At 44.0% G+C, this 24245-nt stretch overlaps 1 protein-coding gene across 8 annotated transcripts in view; it reads right to left on the bottom strand.

The window, feature by feature from the left end:
* Positions 1 to 24245, bottom strand: part of TANC2 (tetratricopeptide repeat, ankyrin repeat and coiled-coil containing 2) — a 1999198-nt gene that overhangs the window by 1481124 nt on the left and 493829 nt on the right. For 4 of the 8 annotated variants that reach the window (XM_069237998.1, XM_069238005.1, XM_069238006.1 and 1 more), the window contains one exon: positions 422 to 495. The exons of the other annotated variants lie outside the window; for them this stretch is intronic. The gene's annotated coding sequence lies outside the window, so the exon portion shown is untranslated. The remainder of the gene's footprint in view (positions 1 to 421; positions 496 to 24245) is intronic. 8 annotated transcript variants of the gene reach the window in all.

The following is a 24245-nucleotide window of genomic DNA, read 5'->3' as shown; positions in this document are numbered from 1 at the left end:
GACTTTGCTGCCTGCACGTTTCGCTGCCTGATGCTGTATGCTTGGGCCATTCTCAAGGCAGTAAATACCAATATTAACGTAACAAAAAAAATATAGTATAAGAAAAGAAGTACAGCAAATATGAGCAAGCATGATAGTGGCATAGTAACTATGGGGTACACGCAAAAGTTGTGAATATGGATGCAAATGTATTCTTGCAAGGTGAGAAAAGATAGATAATACAAAGGAAAAGTAGAGGAAGATATATTGTGAAAACAGTAATTCACGTCCTAGAAGAAGTAAAATTAAATTGCCTTAGGTCTCATCATAATTATTAATGTCATCTGGGTGAAAGGGCTACCAAATACACAGAAAGCATTGATCAATTTGTATCTGTCAGTTTAGTTCTCATTAATGGAATACAGAACAGTGGACTGCTTACCACCAATTTAGAGAGAAGTGTATATCCTTGTGCATATGATCCAAAACACAGGTGCCCGCACACATCTTACAACACTGCAAAGGTAACATTTCCAATTGATCATCACAGTAAAACAAAAATTACTTTAGAAAAACACTGCCTTACAGATTCCATATTACAATTACTTTACACAAGGAAACAACTCTCCTAACAGTCATGAGAACTCCTCAATGTGATTTTACTTTACTGCACAAATGTAACGCCTATCATTCTTGTTTTTGGACTTTATGCCTTGGCATAAATCAGATATGCAGATGCGCACGATATGAAAAAGTTACTTACCAGTGTTAAAGATCTTTCTGGTGGATACTCTATCTACCTGTAGATTCCTCACCTATAGAACAAGCCCAGGCTGGCTCTGCAAAACCTCAAAACGTGCACATTGCTGGTAGGGGGCACTGGCTTGAGACAAATCTGGAAGTAAAGTCCAGTGACATCCCCAGAGCCATATAATGCCCAACACAGCTAATTGACCGCTCCCATTCATTTTTTCCCAGCGTTCATATGAGCAGACCATCTTGAAATCAATGTAGTATTGCAGTAAAATCAATACAGAATTGCAGTAAAAAAACAAAGTGGGAACTAATTAACTTTCCCTATAATGCATTGCTCAAAAGGGAAGACAAGACAGGTCAGTGAGGAATCTGCAGGTAGAGGGAGTAGCCACCAGAAAGATTGTTACCACAGGCAAGTAACGTTTATTTTTGATGAATACTTTTACTTGCAAATCCCTCATCTGTAAAGCAGATTTCAGATTAATACCCTTCCCTAGGATAAGGGTTGATCGTGGATGGTTAAAAAAGGAAATAAAGCAAAACAGATATGTCAAAGTGACCATTCCTACGCACCTTGGAATTCAGGTGGCAATGATCAGCAAAGGTGTGTAGTTATGCCCTTGCTGCTTGCTTGCTTGGAAATCTTGGTGATAGAAACTCCTTTGGCAAGGGCAGAATTGGTGGATTTGTCCCCTTGTGGAATGGGCTGTGATCCATTCTGGAAGGCCTTTCTTGACCAAAGAGTAGCACAAAGCTATCCCCAAAAGGTTATTTTCTACACAGCTTTAGCTTTGTTCGGCACCACAGTATCGTACGAACAGCTGGTCATCCAGCTATATGTCCTTGTAATTTAGATAGTAGTTGTCTGCTGCCTAGGATACAATCTATGCAACAGCTCCTCCTCCTTAGTGGGAGGGGGTTCGGGTAAAAAGATGGAAGGGTAATGGACTGACACAGGTGTAAAGGGGTCAACACTCTGATCAGGAAAGCAGCTCTAGTTTGCAACACCAAATGATCATCATAAAAGGAGGTGAAAGGCAACTGGGGAACTAAGCATTTGTTACTCACTCATGTGCTTAGCTGAAGTGATAGCATACAGTTTTGAGTGTCAATGTCCTTAAGGGACAACTATGGAGGGGCTCAAACTAAGTCCTCATAAGAAAAATCTCAAACAAATTAAGGTCCCACTGGGCTATAACAAATGGGGTTGGAGGATACAGCCCCTTGGAAAAAAAATAACAAAGGCAGATTTAAACAAAGATGTGCGATCTGGCAGGCAGAGGAGGGTTGATAATGCGGCCAAATACCCCTTGACAGTACTTATCGTACAACCCCTCTGGATAAAGGGAAGTGCATTTTGCAGGATCTGTAATAGTTTAGTCTGCAAGAGGCCCACGTCATTGTCTGTGCAACAAAGTTGCTGTATCTGTTTGAGTAATGATTTGGTGGAGGGGCAGCACACTGACAAGATGATATCCACCACCTCTAGTGGCAGCTGAAAGGAACTCAGGTGTCCCAGTTCAATCTCTAAACATGTACGTGGAGGCCTCGGAGATTGGGGAAGAGAACTACCCTGCCCCTCTGATCTCCCCCCATCCCAACTGGGAGAGAAAGTCTGGCATTAATGGAAGTCAGGCCTTAATGGAAGTATCAGCTGGGGACATGTGGAGAAGAGCAGCAAGTCAACATACCACACCCTCCTCTGTCAATCCGGAGCGATGAGAATCACTTGGTGTTGGTCTGGGCATATCTTCCTCGGAAACCAAGGAATCAAGTGTACGGGTATTGGGGGAAGTGGGTATTAGGGTGAGGCAGGAGGAAAGCGTAATGCAGCTGCAATTTCCACCTCAACTGAAACGCGCCCTCAATGGAAACTGGTTGGCACTAAACTGCTGGCATTGAGCATTTTTGGAGGAGGTGAACAGGTACACCGGAAGAATGCCCCACTGGGTGATTATGTCATGGACTACCTCCAGTAGAAGACACCACTCTTGATCAGCAGGATAGCGCCCACACAGGCTATCGCCTCTGCCATAGAGAGACCCCACTCCGTGAATGGTGGGTATCCAGATCCCCTGGTAGTTTGTCCAAGACTATAGTCTTAATGCTTCCTGGCAAAGAATGTTGTTGACGTAGCAAAACGCTCTCGTATTGTCCGTCAACTGCTGAACTAATCAACCTTGGATGGAGGAGAGGAAGACATTGAGCTCCAGCTGAATAACCGGCAGTCCTAATGTACTAGATGTCTCTAATCTCCAGATTCCCCAGGTGGAAGCATCGGTCACTACCGTAGCCATGGTCGGAGGTCAGTTACGCCCACTCCCTCACCATACCATTTCCACTGTAGAGCTCAGGGGAGGCTTGGGGGAGTTGTCACAAATTAGTCTGAAAGGTCTCTCCCAATACTGTAGCCACTGCCTGCAGAGGCACCACTATAAGGCCCTTGTCTGCAAATTTGTGTGCATGACTAGGAGATGCAGTAGGCCAGTAGACCAAGGAATCTGATGACCTTCAGAACTGGAACTTGTGCAACTTGCTGGAAAGATCGGACCACTTCCTGGTTGTCAGTAATTCTCTGAGGTGGACAGAAGGCATGGAGAAGAGTGGTGTTCAGCACTAACCTATGTCGGGAGGGCCAGTGACGAGCTTGTTGAGAGAAAAACCCAGGTCGTACAGCGGGGATGTTGTTGACTGCAGAGGGTGCAAAGCCACCTCTGGCAACACAGCTTTGACGAGTTATTCATCCAGGTACAGAAAGATAGGAATGTCTGACCTTCTGAGATGGGCCGCCACTACCACAACCAACACCTTTGTGAAGACCTAAGGAGCCAATGTCAAACCAAAGAGTAATACCACAAATTAGTAGTGCATAAAACCCACCACAAACTGCAAGTACAACTGATGCGACCGCAGGATAGGGATGTGAAAGTATGTATCCTGAAAGTCTAATGACACCATCCAGTCTCCAAGCTCTAACGCCAACAACTCTTGAGCTAGGGTCAGCATCTTGGACTTTTCCTTCTTGAAGGAGATGTTCAAAGCCCGTGATGATGCTACCCACGAAATCACCCTATGGTGGTAACATTCATAGCTAAGGGTAGAATATGTGGTTGAGAGTCTGTTGAGAAAGATCTTAGAGGGCCTGGAATGATATGGTATGAGGGCTCACTTCTTTTGGTTATTAGTGACTCTAGTAGCAGACTGGATGTGAACCAACTGCCTGAAGCTCAACTCTGACAAGATGGAATGTTGGACCTGGCCCCTTTTGCACGGTGGGCCAGCTCCAGCCCACCGACGCCAGCGCCATCGGCTCATCATTGTCAACAGACACCCTTGTCTGCACCGCAAACTGTGGATGCAGCACGGAGCCCGACCCCGTCGTACCGCTCCTTGGGCCTACCGACAACCTCGCTTCAGCAACAACGATGGCGCTGCCTGCAGCGCAGCCCTGGTCTCACCGACATCGCAGGATGCCGTCACCAAGCTGCTGCCTGCACTGTCACCTGTGGGCACCGCACATCGCATTGTCCAGCTTCTCACCGCAGCACGACGTCATCAACACCAGCGCTCCTGACTTTGTCATCAGCCTATGGTTCGATCTGCAATACGTGTGACTTCAAGGGCCCGACAACCCCTGCACCGACCTCCGGAACCGATGCCCGCTGAGGCCGCACTCCGGATCTCATTGCAAGGATCACAATGCCCTACATTTCCAAGGTACTGTTTGCGGATCTTCCTGACACGGTAGCTGGCCTGCGACCCCGTGGTCGGCCTGAAGTGTTAGTTTTGTCTTCACGACACTGTGATATCCCCAGACGAAGCTATCAACTTCAAGGAACTGTATTTTTAAGTAATTCTTGCAAAATTCATATCTTTGCTACTCTATGCTGGATTTTTCTCATTTTGGTCTTGTTTTTACAAAGATAAATACTGGCTATTTTTGGAAAACTGGTGTGGTGTTCTTTTGTAGTGTTTTCAGTGTATTACTGTGTGTTATGAGCAAATGCTTTACACATTGCTTCTGAGATAAGCCTGACTGCTCTTGCCAAGCTACCAAGAGGGTGAAGCAGTGGTTATCTGAGCTGGGTATCTCCCTTACCCTGACTAGAGTGAGGGTCCCTACTTCGACATGGTATAAACTGACTGCCAACTACAGACCCCATTTTTAACATGGTAGTACTGGGCTTTGATGGGAAGATCTCTCCATTAGACTCCACCCGGTGGCTGTTGGAGCTAGGACCAACACCCACAGACCACACAAGAAATCTAGGGATCATCTTAGATAACAAGCTCAACATGATGGCTTAAGTCAACACACTGTGCACCTCCTGCTTCCACATCCTAAGCATGCTGTGAAAAATCTTCAAATGGTTGATTCAGAACATGAGACGGACAGTCAGACACGCACTTATCTCCAGCCGGCTGTACTACAACAATGCTCTCTATGTCGGAATCTTTAAACAACTCCTACAAAGACTCCAGACCATCCGGAACACTGCAGCACGATACATACTATACCTCCCACACCACACCTACATCAACTGAGAATGCTGTGGGTCCCCATTCACAGGGACCCTATTTTTGTTGATCCTCTTTTTGTTGGCGTTAAGACTCTGTGCACTTTACTCCTGCTAACCCAGTGGGAAGACTGCTGTGCATTCCCTTCCAAACATGTTAAAAATGCCATACTCATAATTGTCACATTTAATTCACACATAAGTCCTGTGCATATGGTGCTGTGTGTCTAAACCTGTATATTAAATGCCGCAATTGGGCTGCAGCACTTAGTGTGCTTCCCATCAAATCAGCACTTCAAAACAGGCATGTCTTTGCAGTCTTCGTGTACATTTGTGAAATGCCTTTTTGCTACTAACAAGTCACCCCTAAGGTAGGCCCTAACATCTCATGTAGCTGGGTTCATGGTATTTAAAAAGTTAGACACGTATGTGAAAAAAAACCTTAGTCAATGTGGCAAGGTTGTCCTCCTGTGGAATAACACTGGTTTACCTTACTACATTTAGTAAGTGCTAAATTCAATTAGGGACCAGCTAGAGAGGTGATACTTCTGATCATTTTAATCCCAATTAAGAACCTTGTTAGCAGTAAAGTTGGATTTTAAACTATTTTTGGGGAATGCCACTTTTAGGAAGGACAATGTTACTTACCCAGTAAGCATCTGTTCGCGGCACGTAGTGCTGTAGATTCACATGCTTAGCATAATCCTGTCATCTAGTGTTGGACTCTGAAGTGTGCAAGTGATTTTTTATTCAAAGAAAGTCTTTCGAGTTACGAGGTAGAGTGACTCCTCCCCTTGCTGGTAATTCGTATGGACATTAACTCCATTGTTAGATTGTTTTCCCACAAGGCAGGTGAGGATGGAGTGGCAGCATAGCATTGTATAGTAAGATGTCCACGCTTACCAAAGACTGAAAAGCAGTCCTCCTCAAAAAGCGGTGGCTAACCTGTGGGGGTTGCAGTTGTTTGAAATAATGTACGTAGAACTGTTTGGCCAACATTAGTTTGCTGATCGGCCAGCACATCTACCCAGTAATGTTTAGTAAATTTATGTAGTGTAGACAATGTAGCTGCCTTACATATGTCAGGTACAGTTCCTAGAGAGGCCATTGAAGCTCCTTTTTTATGAGTGGGGTGAGCTCTGGGAAGGATAGATAAAGTTCTTTTAGCTTTAGCATGACATGTATGGATGTATTTGACAATCCAACATTCAATGTCCTATTTAGAAATAGCCTATCCTTTGTGAGGTTTTGAAAAGGCACCAAAAAGTAGTTGTGTTTTTCTAAATTACTTGGTTCTATCAGCCTAACACATAAGGGCTCATTTTAAATTTAGAGTATGTAAAGCCAATTCTGCAATGAGGTCTGGTTGGGGAAAAATGGTGGAAATTCAATAGGCTGACTAAGGTGTATCTGGGAACCCACCTTTGAAATAAATTTAGAATTAGTATGTAGTACCACCCTATCTCTCTGTAGCTGGAAGAAAGGTTCTTCTAAAGTTAATGCCTGATGCTCTCTGACAAGTATGAGTTAAGTTATTGCAACTAGAAATTATACTTTCCAGAATACAAACTGGAGGTTGCAGGAGTGGAGGGCCCATCAATCTTGTTAATACAATATTAAGATTCCAAGTAGGGGTAGGTGGCACTCTAGGAGGAATAACTCTACTAAGGCCTTCTAGGAATGCTTTAATGGCAGGAATCCTGAATAGAAAAGTATGTTGTCTATTTTGTAAATAAGCGGCGGCCGCTGCCAGGTGTAACCTAACGGATGTAAAAGCTAGACCAGTAGAATGTAAATGGAAGAGACAGCAGACAATGTCCTGAACATTGGGATTTGAAGGGTCGATTTGATTAGGATGACAGTAGTGGACAAATATTTTCCACTTTGCAGCATAACAAGTGCAGGTAGTTGGTCTTCGTGCTTCCTTATGAATGTCTATAGAGGGTTGTGGTAGGTTTAAATAACCATTCTCTTAAACCTCAGGAGCAAGATTGCAAGCTTGAGGGATCTGGGTGTCTGATTTCTCCATGATTCTGTGTGAGAAGGTCCTGCCTGTTCAACAGTACCTCATGGGGGACTACTGATAATTCTAGGAGTGAGGGAACCATAGCTGCCATACCCATGTGGAAGCTACTAGGAAGAGGTTGAGAGATTTCTGCCAAAGTTTGCAAACCACAAACGGAAGTAGTGGGATGGATGAAAAAGCGTAAGCAAATATCCCTGACCAACTCAACGATAGTGTATTGCCCTTGAACTGTGGGATTGGGAACTTGGAGGTGAAGATTCAACATTTTGCATTTTCTGATATGTCAAAAAGATCAATTTCTGGGGGATCCCAATGCAGAAAGCATGGGAGGAGGACTTGTAGGTGGAGCCACCATTTGTTGACTTGTTGATACCTCCTGCCGAGATCAGGATAGTCGTTGTTCATTTCTGGAAGGTGCTCTGCTAAAAGATTAATGTTTTATCTGAGAGCCTATCTTCATATGGTTTGGGCTAGGTGAGAGAGCTGAAGGGAACTGGTGCCCCGCTGCTTTTGGAGATAGCAGATGGCAGTCATATTGTCTGTTTTGATGAGGAATACCTTGCCAATTAGGTAAGGAAGAAAGGCTTATAGCACTAGATGCACTTCCAGGTGATTAAGGTGGAGATGTTGCTCACTGAGCAGCCAGTGTCCCTAGTTAGTGAAAGCTTGTGAATTCACTCCCCAGACCATGGGGAAGGCATCCGTTGCTATGGCCGTTTGTGGAACCGGTTCCAGGAACGGGTGTCCTTTTAGGATTGTTGGTATTCCACCATTACAGAGACTGGCAAGCTTGATGGCTGACCAACATTAGATCCTGCAATTGACCCTCTGCTTGCGACCATTGACACACTAAGCTCTCTTGCAATGTTTTGCCTGTGCAAGTGGGCTGCTACCACTGCAAAACATTTTGTGAAGACCCTGGGGGGCAGCTGCGACCCCAAAGGATAACACCTTGAATTTGAAATGGGTGTTTATTATGAACCAGAGATATCAGCGATTCACCGGGTGAATGGAGATGTGAAAATAGCCGTCTTTCAGGTTAGTTGCTGCCATGAAGTCGCCTTGTTGTAGTAATGGGATGACATCTTGAAGAGGGACCATATGAAAATGCTATGAAAGGATGTACTGGTATAGGGGTCTGAGGTCTAAGACTGATCTCAGGGACCTGTCCTGTTTGGGAATCAGAAAGTGGAGTGAATAGATCCCAGTGCCTTGCTAGTGAATTGGCACTAGTTCTATGGCTCCTTTTTGTAAAAGTATCTGAACTTTCTCCTTGATCAACTGCTGATGTTCTTACAATAATCTGTGTTTGCGAGGTGGAATGTTTGGAGGTGTGGAAGTAAGCTCCAGACAATAACCATGATGGATGATATCCAACATCCACCGGTTGAAGGTGATATTCCCCGTGGCCGGAAGAAACCCTTGTAATCATCACTTGCCAGGTGTTGTGTGGTTATGGGGATTGGTGGGCAAGTCAGAGCTTTGTTGTGGAGGCAGAGAGCTTTGTGAAGCCATATTTTACTTTGCCCTTAGAACTATTGCCCTTGTAGCAGCCTCTTTAGTAACTCCTTGCTGAGGTGGATGGTAAGGTGGAGGTGGTTTTAGCTGCCCCATGATAAGGTGAATGGGGAAAGGAGATTCTTTGGGATGATGATTGTAACAGTCCCATGGCTTTGGCCATTTCATAGTCTTTATTTTTTCAAGCAGGAAGTCCAGCTGAGGGCTGAACAAATGTTGGCCATCAAAGGGAAGTTCCAGTATGTTTTGCTGAACTTCAGGCTTGAAGCCTGAGCCAGGTGTGATGCCTGATTAGCACACTGAAATTAATGGCTCTTGCTGCTGCATCCAAGGCACAGCAGATTGAGGTGTTGGCAATAAACTTGCCTTAGAGGTGATCTTGTATGCTCTCTTTTTGTATTCATCTTGGAGATGTTGGAGCGCATCCATCTCATCCCAATGAGTTCTATCATAGCGGAAGAGGAATCCAAAGGAGTTATCAATTCTCCATTGGTTGGCAGACTGTGTAGCCATCCTCTTCTCTGCTGCGCTTATCCTACAACTTTTCTTATCTGGTGGTGGTGCCTCCTCATATGTGTGTGAGTTTGCCCTTTTTGTTGCTGTAGCAATGACCAGTGAGTATGGAGGTAGCTGGCTTTTAATATATGTGGGGTCAGATGGAGATGCTTTACATTTTTTATCTACCTTCAGAGTTATGACACATACCTTGACAGGTTCTATGAAGATATCTGGTGTGTCTCTGAGCAGCCCCTTAAGCATCAGTATATACTGTGCTGAACGCTAGCTACAGGAAAGGATTTTGAATACAAAAATAATTCTCCATAGGGTTGGTATGGAGCTCAAATTTGTGGTATGCAGCTGCTCTACCTATGACATCAGGGTATTTTGTGGTGTCATCTGGGGGAAGAGGGCTTGGCTGGGTATAGATCAGGGTCTGTATCTATGGGTGGTTCAAAATTGTACGTGTCCCACTCGGTCTCCCTCCTCTTCCTCCTGAAAAGAATGAATGGACCCGTCAGGGGACTATTGTTCTGGTGCAGGTGGTGAAGGAGGTGCAGCAGGTGGTAGTGGTGGAGTGGGGCGAACAGGGCTCGTAGCCTTGTCTGTCTTTTTCCTATGCTTTCTCTTGGAATAGGAATGTCAAAATCCTCCTCAAAAGTATGCTGTCTTTTGGTTGACTGTGCAGCAGAATATGGAGGACTTGTTAATATACTACCAGTGTCTAGGTCAGAGGTCTTCAAACTGGGGGGCAGGGCCCCTTAGGGGGGGCCTCAAGTGATCCCAGGAGGGGCATCAGACTCTGGCCAAAAGCAGCATTATTATACAGATAACAGGCCTTTGTTTTAATCAGAAGCATGTTATTGCATTTTTAAAAAGGTAAGAGTACTTAACAGCAATGTTTAAATAGTTCCAGACATATTTACACATTGCCATCTTTTAAGTAATTGTGACAAATTCTGAGGGGGGTGGCCAATGATGTTTATTTTTCAACTAGAGGGCCGCGGCATTAAAACGTTTGGAGACCACTGGTCTAGGTGGATGACAAGGTGCCGTTGTCTACAGTCTATCACCTGTTGAAGTTGTTCCAGTACTAGCTCCATAGATTCAGATCCAGTTGGTTGCTTCATAGAGTATGATTTTGGCTCCAAAGCAGCTTACGGTGCTGAGGGTTTCAATGTCAAGTGACCAGGCTCCAACACTGTCAGCTTTGCCGCCGCACTGAACCGGTGTTTCGACGCCTGGGCATTTGGCTCTGATGTTCAACTCGACTCTGATGGTATGCGAGTCAACTTGGGAGGCATGAGTCTTCTGCTGCATTTTTGGCACTAAGGCAGGGCTGGGAGTTTCAGACACAGCTATTCAGTGCTGATCATGGCCTAAAAGGCAGTGGTGACCCAATCTAAGACCTTGATTGGTCTTGAGCAGGTGTTTGGCTCTGGGGGATGGCTCGCTAGGGCCCGGATGGAGGGGGTTCTGTACTTACAGGCTGTCCCAGGGTGAGGTCGTGCATCTCAAGCTCGTACTCAGAGCTGTCCTCAAGGGAGAAGTTGACCTCATCTGCTGCCTACCCCTGAAGTTCCTCCGATCCAAAGATGTTCAGTCTGTCATTGGTGCTGCACCGAGACAAATCAGTCGTCAAACTCATTGATCTCTCAATATCTTCTTTGACTGGAAGTATATGCAAGCTTTGCAGGTGTCTTCGCGATGGTCCTAAGAAAAGGACAAGTTACACACCTGATGTTGATCGGCGTGTGGAAACTTTGCATGACATTGAAGGCAAGAACCAAGAGGGTGTCCGTTTAATCACCAAACAGAAATGGTGGCGATGTTATTGAAGTAGAAGTATCGAACTGAAGGGCAGGGACCCAAGGGGCCCGTGGACAAACTGAGTCAACCTGATTAAACCAACATTGGTGAGCAATCTAAGAAGGATTGGGTATTAACTGCAATCGAAAACAGTACCAACAAAAACTCCTAAAGTAGGAAACAACAATGCCAAGACTGAGCAGAGGTGCACATGTCCAAACATAACGGTGAAAGAAAACAATCTAACAAAATGGAGTAGGTGCCAGTGCACATAACCAGCAAGAGGAGGAGTCACTCTACATCAGGACTAGAAAGACGTTCTTTGAAGAAAAACAACTTACCCACTTCCGAGCCCAACACTAGAAGGCAAGATTTTGCTAAGCATGTGCATCTGCAGCAACACATGCCTTCCCTCCCTAAAGCTTCTGTGACCTTTCTGTGAGTGGCCAGCTGCCTGTGGAATGTTGGTGGGACGCGTGTGGTAAATTACTAGTGGGAAACGTGTACTAGGGCCAGACAGTGGACAAAGGGCCACAGTGTGGAGACTTGAGGGTCTCCCTGACAGGATGACTGGGGAGGAGCTGTGCCCCTGCTCCGACTGCACTTTAAAGGGTAGCCTGGGGCTTGCACTCAGCTCTTTCTGACTCCAGAAGAAGCCTACCCTGTCACTGGCAGATGCCGCTCACACCTGGACCTGCATGCCCTTTGCTTCACCAGCCAGGCTGGAGCAAAAGCCTGGGGAAAGGGAAGAACCAATCAGGATCAGTTTTGGAGCTAGACAAAAGGGTATCCCTTACCCAGAGACAGGCACTAGGTCTAAACGTGGACTCCACAGAACCTGAAATCAGAATACTCCTAATCCTGAGAAAATTCAGAAGGTTTGCCCTGATGTCTGACTGAAGAAAGAAGAGTGGACCTACTTAAATGAAACCCAGGACCCCAGAAGTGAATCCAAGCGTCAGTTGGCTGACCTCTTATTGTAGTAATAGGGACACCACAAGATTCCAGATGCATTCCTGTTTTCCAGCTGGCCAGACCCTTTGCTGGCCTTTGTGGGAGTGAATCCTGATCCCCCAAGAGCTACCCTCAAGGTCTTGGACTATTGAAGTCAGAGTGTACTCTTCCCTGCTTAAATGAAGGTCTTAATGGATCCAACAGAGAGCGACGCAATGCCCTGCATTGCGCTACCACACTGCTCCTGATTGGTGGCTCTACCAGATCTGATGCAAAGCAATGCAGAACATTGTTTTGTAGCTCCTGATCAGCAGCTTCACATGATTTGATGCAGCACGGTGCAGTGCTTTGCATTGTACACCACGTACCCCATACCAAGGACAGAAGGTACAACTCCCAGCATAATGAACCTGGTCTAGTCTCCGGCCCAAGCACCATTGCAGTTGGCCTGAATTTATGGCTTTGTCTCTGTCCGGCACGGCAAAATGCCAACATTTGGCACTTTGTGCCTTCTGGTGCTATAAAAACCTAATAACCCAGCTTTTACTCACTGGATTTTTGTCGTTTTGGTGTTGTTTTACTTATTAAAATGTACTCTACTTTTTCTAATATGATTTGGGATTTTTTCTGGCTATTTTGTCATGTTTTTACTTTACTGCTGTTTGAATACTTTAAGCATTGCCTCTAAGTTAAGCCTGACTGCTTCTGTGCCAAGCAACCAGTGGGTTAGCCACAGGTTTATTCAAGGACTTTTGTGGTCCACCCTGACAAAGATTGTGATTATTCTTTGAAGTGGATTCTCACCCCCTCAAACCATAATCCAGTTTCTTACATTTGTGTTTTCACAAACACCACTAAGTAAAATAAGTAGTAGTGCAAAGGCTAAAGTCATCAAGTGGTGGCTCACAGGGGACCCAAATGCCCAGCTTGGCCAGCCACCACTGCTTCTTTGCAAAGATTCCTGGAGCCCACTTCACTGCTTTTGCTCATATGGTCAATATCCACCATGCTGTCTGCTAGAATCTGCCCCTGATAGCCCTGTAGAAGAGAAATAAGCCATTTAACGAACAATGGAATACCCAACCAATAAGATACATCTTATTACATTAATACATTTAGCCAGAGCCGTATCACGATAGTCACAGTACATTTGAAAGGTCTCCCAAACAGGAGGTTCTGATTGTCCCACACCAGTGAAGTTTTTGACAAAGCTGGCTTGAGATCAGCACATGTTTGAACAAAATGGTGTTGCACTACATCCACGTACAACTTACGCTCCTTTACTGTGGTCTCGTCTCAAGCTTTGTGGAAGGGACAAACATAATACAAGAAATCAGTTGAAGAAGATGTAAAAGTAGACCGGTTTCAGAGTCTGGGTGAAATAAGATTGTGTCTCCAATGTGCTCCACTCTTTCTTCAGTGGGATGAGCCCTGCAACTATGTTCTAGACTACTGCTGTGAACTGTTTTCTGTGTATGTTAGTCAAAGAAGGTGTGTATCGATTCACTGAGAAAATTAGATTCCTTAGAGTCGAATGAATGCACAACTAATGATCCAGGGAAGGGAAACATGCATTCATGTACTGCTACATTCAGAAATGAGATGCCTTGATAACCCTTAACTTGGCAAATATTCTCATGGCCATTTTGAAACTAAGAGACAAGGCTGTGAAAAAAGTTCTCTTGAAAACACTAGTCTCAAGAATTTTTTGACACTTTCAAATAAGCATATGCAAATCGGCATCCCGAAAGTAGAGGGGCCTTTGGTATACAACGTTTCTGTTAGAAATAGTTTCAAAGTAGTTACTCTTCTTTACAATTCTGCTGTTCGTTCTAATTTTAATTTTATCTAATTGGTTATTTATTTTTACTAATTGGAATTATGCCTCTACTTCTCTTGACGTCTTCAGTTACTGGTCTTCGCTGAGTTCCTTCTTTTATTTGTACTAATTCTTACCCGTCATTAGCGCATCTGCACTTATCTATCATCTTTTGTTTCAGCTTCTTGCCCCATTCATTTATTCCTGTGATACTGGCAAGTCTATTGATGCTTTAGCCCCTCCTTTATTCTTGCTTTTAATTTTTGTATTTCTCCTGCCTTTATGTGTCATTACAAGTCTGTACTGTGCCTCTACCTTTAAATATTATTGTTTTGCTATGCCTGCCAGGTAGAGTCTGACAGGTTCCGGGACTTTAAAATGTTATCTTTTACACTCTAAAATCCTCATTTTGGGGATTTCGAATTTCTACTCTGCCATTATCTAGAGTAACCGGCCAAATTTGGATTCTGTGATGCAGTAACTAATTCTTCAGGTTTTCCCCAATTACATATTTGATAGGTATCACCTGGTGGAATATACTGCTGAAAAATATCCCTGAACGTTAAAGTTACTTGTAGAAATCGGCACTGAAACTTGGATTTCCTGGGCATTTTCCTTAGGTCAACACGGGAAATGGGTGCATCTATCTCTCTCTATTGGTTAGTAACTGCTATTTGGGTACCTCATATCCCTGTGCTCCAGTGTAATTAAAGCTACTACACCATTGATAGGTACGCCTCTGGGAGGATCGCTCTCTTCTCATTGGTCTGCACCGTCCCTCTACAGGCTGGGCAGCGGCCTACTCCTGTAGTACTAAAAACAACAATGACGAAAATATGCCGAATAGATAGAACAGCCAGCCTACACCAAAAACGCATTGGTAAAGCCAATGAATAACGTGTTTGGATGAGACAAAGTGACTCTGTGTGTGCGGGTGGTAGGGGGGTGTTGGGAGGGATGGGGAAAGAGGGAGGGGGGACATTGCAATGGGGAGTTTACAATAGAGGGTTACTTTAAGCCCCATGTATTCTTCCATAAAAATATAGGATTTTAAGAACAGCGTTTCCCGCCAATGGCAACTTTAAATAAATGCCGGTGGTAATAGCTGAAGGGGCTCCCTAAGTCCAAACCTGTATGTTTTTTTGTGTGCTGGTACTGCCTGTCCTGGATATGGAGCACTATGTATAATGTTGTTTCTTTCTACAACGTACATTCTTCAACTGCTTGCCTACTCAAAGAGCCTTCGCCCACTATACTCCTAAACCCTAAAAGAAAAATTGACCTTAACTTACTCACTTGATTCCTCTTCTTTCTTTCTTCAGAGTGACCATCTTTTTATCTTCCGTCCTCTGCATATATTTCTGAGAATAGCCTCCTGTTAGTCTCATGCCTGCCTGTCTCAGTCCTTCTTATTGTAATTCTGCAATTGGCTGATCCCTCATTTCATAGATCAAACTCTCATCTTTAAAACCCTATCTATCCCTGTAATCTAACATTACCCATTGCCCACCAGCCTATTAATCGCACCAACCATTCACCCGAAACAACTTTGCCCCACATTAATAATCACTCTTACGTGAAATTAATATATCATAAAGAGGAGTAAATGCATCCATTCTTCTAGAGAGCACATAACTATTCACAATAACTAAAAATAACCACTCCTCGTCAGGGGGAGTACACGCTATATAAATCCAATTACAATGCACGGTAAAGCACTTTAAGGAGCTACCCTCCACAGTACAAAACAACCATTTGCAATGTAATGGGTCTCGCTTTTGCTCGAGTAAGAGCTATTAGCCATTGTAAATTCCTAACTGGACTTTTCTGCCACATAAATTGAAAATAAAGTAAAACAGTTGATAAGCAAGCGGATTCAAAGCGCCATTGCCGCCGTGAGCGCGAAGGAGAGACACAAAAGGAAAAAGAAGTTTGCTCGGAGTCAAACGTATCCGCAAAAGTGCAATTATCCATGTAACTGGGTCCATGGCCAAGGCGGTAACCAACCTGCCCCAAGGGGGTGACAAACATAAAGCATTTACGAAAAGGATTTTTGAAAGGCAAGCCTATGAACGAGTGATAGTAATGGGCGTGCGGTGGGTGTGGTTAAAAGCCCACAGATAGATTATTACAGGCCAGACCGCTTGTGCGGTCGACCTAAAAAGTGCCTTCAGCTCTTGTTGAAGATGCGGCACAGTTACCAATTTCAAAGTTTCTGTTTCTACTCGAGCGAATACTGAAAAATGATTTTTTTTTTTAAAAGGAAAAAAATAAATAGAGGTCATTTTGCATTTTTGGCAAAAGAATGATTGTACTTGTGTTTCTTACTAAAGGTGCTCAGGCCATAGTGCAATTAATCGATGTTTACAACTCAATTTACAAAAAAGAGTAAAGATCTAATCTCATGCGTAAATAGTGTTCTTTAAAAATACCTGCTATATTTAAGAATGGCAATGTCGAAGGTCAACAGCGAACGTCTGTGAAACTGTGCACGAGTTTTAAACAAACATTTTAGAGACTGATCCATATTGCTAGAGCATAGTTTTTAGCGCTATGAATAAAATGTGGCTAGTGATCAGCTGTCCTTGAAAAGCTCACAACAGTCACCAGCAAAGCGCTCGCCGTGCTATTTCACAGGCTAATCTTTAAGGTCGATTTATAAAACACAAAATATAACACGTTTTCAAAATGTGATACGATAAATGGGAGTTCCTGGGCACTTACGAGTTCGATGTACGAATCCTGAATGTTTCCCGTTAAATACAAGCCCTTGTCTATTAATTACACTATTGAAGCAGTCTCTGTGTTTCGACTTCGGATCCATCTGAATGATAGTGAGCAAACAGTAGTGGCATGTGCCTCAGAAGTAAGCTTTATCTACGCCGCTCAGCACACGCTTCCTCATGCTTGAGACCCACTAGCAGAAAAAACACTCTTTTTCCAATCCTGGGGTGCCTTTGAAACTCAAGTTGTCTTAACTGTTTTTGCTTGTGAAGTACATTATGCTTGGATTTGTGTTGCCAGCTAGAAGATAAGCTTAAGCATATGGAATGTGTACTGAAGACAGTCTGGCCTGTCTAAAGCACAGCTTCTGCTTATAAAAATATATTCACTTAAAATACAAGAGTAGTAACTATAGCTACAAAGTAGAACCGAAATTCCATAACATTTTCTATTTATGGTTAGCTCTGCAAACCATTGATTGCACACCTGCTATTCAAACCATACGTCACACAACAAATGAAGTGCTCATCACCTCATCCTGATGTATCACATGATTTCAGAAATGACCTCACTAGTGACATGACCATCACCTTACCATTCACTTGAAGTATCACTCAACTATGAATACAGTATTGTGTGTCTAGGTATGTGTTGAAATTTAAAGATGTGGTGTGAAGTCCAGTGAGTTCTACATATAGTTAAGTCATAAGTGCTGCATTTGATATGTCAGGTATAGTTTCCGTGGCATGTGTGTGAGCTACGCTTTACATAGCATGCCATAAGTATGGAATTTCTGGGGAGGGCTTGGTTTATTTCTCAACTATAAATGCATTTTAACTGAGGTTTTTAAAATTAACTTCAGATTTTTTGCTTAAACGTATGCATTAAGGTGTTATGACCAAAGCTAACTATAACTTCATATTAACTGTGTTTTATATAGAAAGGTAAGTGTTTTACTGTTGGTTTTGTGGATATAAGCTGTGGATACATGCAGTGGGTGTGTGGTGGGTGGGTGATGAATGATTATACCCCGGTATCATTATGTAGCCTATATCCCATCCAACCCATTTTGCATGCCCTTCAGCCGGATGCCACAGGGGTTGACTGACTACTGCTGACCTGGCACAGGTCAGGTCCTTCACAAACCAACCTAGCAGCTAACGAGCACAAAATGTACCCTTTTGTCGTGAGCAACCACAGTGATTTTCTGTGGGTAACCAACCTGCCATGCAGAAACCGCCACCTGGTATGCAGTATGCAATTTAAACCTAATTCTGGTGTCGCAAATTCCCTGCAAATCTGTAAAATGTTGCCAGGGATATTAGCAAATTAAAGCTTTTTGATCCTCTCTAAATTTAACTCCTCTTCTTCACAATTGTCAGATATGCATGAAACCTGGGATATCTCTACTGAGCTTAACTTAATATACCAACAGAAAACTAAATGGTACTTTGCTGTCATAGTTTATGTGCATTGCAAAAGAGTGCCAAAGTTGTACGGATAGCCAAACCTTCTGGCAAGACGTAGGTAAGACCTTCTCAGCCATAATGAAAAAAGAAATAAAGGTAAGCCTGGCATTGGTGATATTTGGCATAGAGGAAGGGGTAGGGGAAGGTCCAAGGGGCGAAGTAGGGAAGCTCCAGGCCCATCTTATTTTCCATATGGTATTAATTTTGTGTACGTAAATCTGTGTTAACTGGTTATCTAAGCCCCCCCCCCCCCACCACCTATACGGACTGGTTACACATGGTTAAAAGAATCAGAAACCTAGATTGTCTTAATGGTTCGGAGAAACGAGTAAAAATGTGCGAACCTTTCTTCTCCTTCTACCTAGCTGGCCTCTCCACTGCTATCTAAGTGCTAACACTATATTGCCTTAATAATGAACTTGTAGTACTATGATTAAACAAGGCTCAACATGTAGGAATCAAGGGCAAGGAACACGTTTTCATTTTTCTTCCATTTGTTGGCTGGGGACTGTTTTAAGAGGCTAACCCCTTAAGGGGTTCGGGCTGGAGCACTGGCACACGCATGGTACCTCCTGCCTTTTGTCATAAGTGAAGACTAGAAGAAAAAAAAAAAGTTAAAAACAATTAAATATTTTTTCCCTCAGTGGGTTTCCACGACAATCAACATATCATAATTAACTTAAACATGCCACATGCCTGCCAATTTTGTGCAGATCCATAAAATGTCACCTAACTTTGTGTCCGCCTTCATTTATGGGATCTCACTGAAACCCACATGATTAAATTGTGTCAAAGTTATCAGTAAAAGAATCCTCTTGCCCTCCTTTACCTGAGCTAAACATGCTAAGTGTTCTGCAGATCCAGGACAATGTGGCAACATTATCAGCAGATCAAAGGTTACCTTTAGCACCCCAACACTTTAACTTCACCCCTACTATTAGACAGAAACCTAGGATTCCTGCACCCCTCATATGTTGTTTGTAGGCGGCCATATTATTATATATATATATATATATATATATATTTTATTTTTTATTTTTTCTCATGCCATTGGCTAAACAGTGAGGATGTGAATGGAGTTATGGTGTGCTTGGTAACTGGTAAATTTCACTAAACCATAACTGTTTACTTTAGTTTTCAGGGAACTTCTTTTTTAATGATATACTGAATTCACCTGTCCTGTGCTGTGCTGTATGCATACAGGCTGTACACGGTCTTCAGTGAGGCCTTGCACCCAATCCACATCAGATGTGTGCTGCGGGGGATGTCACAGGGCCTGCTTGCCCTTGGATTGATTTAATTTGTTAAATGTCTGCTAAATTTCATTCAGATTCAACAACACCAACTTTATAGGTGAATTAAACGTTAATTGCCATCCCATTTGTTTACAGATCTGCTCAAAACTTGACTAAACCAACAGAAGGCTAAACCCACTAAACAATTGTAGAATTTTGTGTGGATGACCTAATACGTTACATATTTAATGGCATTCTCAGAACCCTCTTTAATTCTGCCCCCTTCTCACCCACCCACGTGAGAAAACTACATGAAATTGGAAACAACATCACAGCTGAAAGCTGGACCACATACATCAGCACCCTTTATAAAACTAAACTGGACATCCTCAACTTCTTAGCTAGCTATTCTAAATTTACCAAGGAACCGTGAAGACCAGAGCCTGCTGAAGCACAAACCTACCATTATTTGCTGTCTTGTACAGCTAAAAGAACTGCCACTTTGATTAAGAGAAGCAGAGTCAATGGTGCAGTTGGACCCAATGGCATCCCCTCGCGGTCTATAAACAAGACACTGAGTTCTGGGCTTGATTGATGGAAGGGCTGTTCAGAACTTGCCTCGTCAATGACTCCGTCCCCTCATCCTGGCAAGGAGAAATATTGCATCCTATTTACAAAAAAAGTCCGGTGGTAAGCCCCAAAAGTTATTGCCTTATTGCTATTCCAGATTTTGAGGCCAAATACTTTGCCTCTCTTCTCCTTGAGGATTTGGATGCATGGGTCAACTCGAAAAAACAGATTCTCTTCAACCAAACAGGCTTCAGGCCATGCTTGGCACCACAGACTAGTGGCCATCAGGATGCTGGGGGCACAGCAGATAAAGGATAAACAGCTGCTCTACTGCTGCTTTGTGGATTACAGTAAGATCTTTGAGCAAGCAAATTGCCAACTACTCTAGTTAAAACTCAAGGCATGGGACATTCCAGACCCCAAACTCTGGGGCATTCAATTGCTCTATTCTGAAATTTGAGCCAGAGTAAAACTGGGGAACAATTGCACAGTTTCCAACGACACAAAAATAGAATAAGGCATTAAGCAGGGGTGAGTTTAAGTCCCAGCCCTATTCAACCTGCTAATGTGTGATCTGGTACCCGCATTGGATTTGATAACCAGTTACGTACCAAAATTAGCAAATCAACCCATCACTTCCCTGCTCTAGATGACGTTGTTCCCCTAAGCCAAACTGTGAAAGGATTGCAAAGACTGATTGACTCCTTACAGAAGCATAGTAGCACCAATGGTATGACCGTGAACTACGAAAAGATAAAGTTTATCATTTTAGGCCAGAAAAGGGAAAAGACAGGCACATGTCATCTAAATAATCATAGCCTGACTGTAGAATCAAATAAATACTCTGGATGTTGGCTGGACAATAAGGGTGGACACATAACACAATTAAACTCATTAAAACCGAAAGCCCCATCACTTAAATTTGCCTTCCATACCATCTTCAATCGAATGAAAAACAGGGGTGGCTCCTTCATAACGGCAGAGGAGCGTTGCGCCTCCCCTCCTCCCGCCAGCAGCAGCAGCTGCAAAACCTTTCAAAGAAAATGATAATAAACTATGTTTATTATCGTTTAGTTTGAAATGGGGGGTCACAGCAGTGACGTGTACTGAGGGGGAGTGCACAGCACTCCCCCTCACTCCACATGTATGTTTGGCTGGCCGTCTCGGGCCGGCCAAACACACATGCGCACAGGACTCTCTCCAGCCCAGCAACACGGTTGCTGGGCTGGAGAGATCCTGCACAGGCTCCCAGTCTGCCTGGAAGTGCCCTGGCTGGAAGCTCCTATCCAATCCTGACACTGCTTTGAGCAGCGTCAGGATTGGCCGCAGGGCAGGCTGGAAGCCTGTGCCTGTAGCGCCAGCGAGACGGAGGAGCAGAGGAGCAGCGCAGGAGTGGAGGTAATTGTTTTTTTGTTTTTGTGTCTTATTTAACTTATTTTATATCTACCCACCCCCCCTTCCGCGCGGCTCCCTGCCCTTTTTGCACCCTGCGACCCGCCACTGAAAACAACCCTTCTTGGAGCTGCAACTGAAGATAGTAAAAGCAAATTTATTCCAACTTTACGCTATGGCCTGGAAGTTTCCCTGGGGAAAATTGGTCTCTTTCTTAACCACGGTCCAGAGTCCTGTTTTTAGCTCATTATTCAAACTCCATCATCACACTTCTGCAGCCCAGATCAGATTGAAATTTATGTTGCGTAACCAACATTTAGCACAGAAGGTCAGCCATCTTAAATATCTGCATTCATCAGACAGGGCAAACAAAGGTACTCTGAAGAATTTAATATGGCTAGAAGTCCCATTGGTGATCACATTTCCATTCCAAAACTCCTGGAAGTTTGCCGTTTCGGGTGCATTGGAGCTTAAAAATGCAGATATTCTCTGGAACCAAAATCTCCCACTCTGGAACCAAATTCTCCCACATTTGTGTTTTAAACTTGCTGTCAACAAAGCGCTCCAAAAAGAATACTTTGAACTAGACCATCAGACATTCAAGAGCACAAAGCATGCAGCCCTTGTATCAGGGAGCTATGATGAAAGAGATGAACGAGTTACTTACCTTCGGTAACGACTTTTCAGGTGGATACATTAGCTACCTGTGGATTCCTCACCTAATGAATACTCCATGGCGCCAGCATTCGACGGAAATCTTCTTACTAGTCTCTGCACGTCGACGAGGACGTCACTCTAGCCCACGCGACGCCGTCTGACGTCATACAGGCAATAAGAGGTCCTCGACGACGTGCGGACGTCAGTACCAATAATTTTTTACGTGCATGAGAACAACCAGGCAATGCAATGAAAGAGCAAGGCAACATCCCATTATATTGTAAAAATACACAACATTGCATGAATAACTGTAAATCTTTTATATATATATATATATATATATATATATATATATATATATATATATATATATATATAAATAACTCTCTCTTTTAAAATATATACACACATCAAGTATATACACAAAGATATATACATATATACATATATATAAATATATTATATACAACATCTATTGCACCCTCAAAGACCAAGAGGAGCTCACTCAAGGATTACTTGGTAAGACCAGAAAGGCAACGGGAAGGCGGGTGGGACCGTGAGGAATCCACAGGTAGCTAATGTATCCACCAGAAAAGTCGTTACCGAAGGTAAGTAACTCGTTCTTCTGATGGATACAACTACCTGTGGATTCCTCACCTAATGAATAGAGTCCCAAAGCAGTACCACGTCCGGCGGTGGGTGCCTAAATGGTCAAACCAAGAAATCCTGCAGCACTGACCGTGCAAAATGGCCGTCTCTTCTAACCTCAGAATCCAAACAGTAATGTTTTGCAAAAGTGTGAAGGGACGACCAAGTTGCGGCCTTGCAGATGTCGACCACAGGAACACCCCTGGCCAAGGCCGAAGTGGCCGACTTAGCTCTAGTGGAATGAGCTCTAATGCCCTCAGGAGGATCCTTCTTTGCCAAAGAGTAACAGGTTTTAATGCAAAGAACAACCCACCTGGATAGTGTTCTCTTGTGGACTGCCTTTCCTCTCCTCTTGCCCACGTATCCAATAAACAGCTGATCCTCCAGCCTGAAATCCTTTGTTCTATCAATAAAGAAGCTCAACGCTCTCTTTGGGTCCAGACGGTGCAGTCTTTCTTCCTCTTTGGAAGGATGAGGCGGAGGATAGAACGTGGACAAAGTAATTGCCTGAGCCAAATGGAAGGGTGAAACAACCTTCGGGAGGAAAGCAGCCTTGGTCCTCAACACCACCTTATCCCCATAAAAAGTTGTATAAGGGGGCTTTACTGATAAGGCCTGCAACTCACTCACTCTCCTTGCTGATGTTATAGCTATCAAGAAGACTGTTTTTAAAACCAAATACCTTAAGGGGCAAGAATGCATAGGTTCAAAAGGGGACCCCATAAGGAAAGTTAGGACCAAGGACAAATCCCATTGCGGCATTACGAATGGCTTTGGAGGATATTTATTTAGAAGACCTTTCAGGAATCTGATAACAATAGGGGATTTAAATAAAGATGGTTGGTCTGGAAGACATATGAAGGCTGACAAGGCCGATAAATAACCCTTAATGGTAGCCACTGCACAACCTTTCTGCGCTAGAGACAGAGCAAAAGACAAAACGTCCGATAGATGAGAATGCAAAGGATCAATCTGCCTCTCTCCACACCACGCAACAAATTTAGACCACCTATTAGCGTAGATAGATTTAGTGGAGTGTCGCCTGGCCGCTAATATAACATCCACTACCTCAGGCGGGAGAGAGAAGGAACTCAGGTTGCCCAGTTCAATCTCCAGGCATGTAGGTGCAGACTCTGGAGGTTGGGGTGTAGAACCTGCCCCTGCGACTGCGAGAGGAGGTCTGCCCTGAAAGGGAGACGGAGCGGAGGGCACATTGAGAGTTGGAGAGGGTCGGAGTACCATACCCTCCTGGCCAATCCGGAGCTATTAGGATGACTAGAGCCCGGTCCTGGCGAATCTTCCTCAATACTCGAGGAATCAAGGGTATGGGAGGAAACGCGTAAAGCAACTGGCCGCACCAGGTTATTTGAAACGCGTCCCCCAACGCTCCCTGCATCGGATACTGGAGGCTGCAGAACAACGGACAATGCGCGTTCTCTCGAGTGGCAAACAGATCTACCCGAGGAAATCCCCACCTCTGGAAGATTAAACGGACTTGATCTGGATGGAGACGCCACTCGTGGTCTGCCGAGAAATGGCGACTGAGACTGTCCGCACGCACGTTCAAGACTCCGGCCAGATGGTTTGCTATCAAGCAAATCTGATGGTCCTTTGCCCAGGACCATAGTCGAAGAGCTTCTCTGCAGAGAAGGTACGACCCCACTCCTCCCTGCT

Source organism: Pleurodeles waltl, chromosome 6, assembly GCF_031143425.1.
Source record: "Pleurodeles waltl isolate 20211129_DDA chromosome 6, aPleWal1.hap1.20221129, whole genome shotgun sequence".
In the NCBI taxonomy this organism is placed as follows: Eukaryota; Metazoa; Chordata; class Amphibia; order Caudata; family Salamandridae; genus Pleurodeles; species Pleurodeles waltl.
The sequence above is the reverse complement of the archived record's forward strand: the minus strand, read 5'-3'. Positions and strand labels throughout refer to the sequence as shown.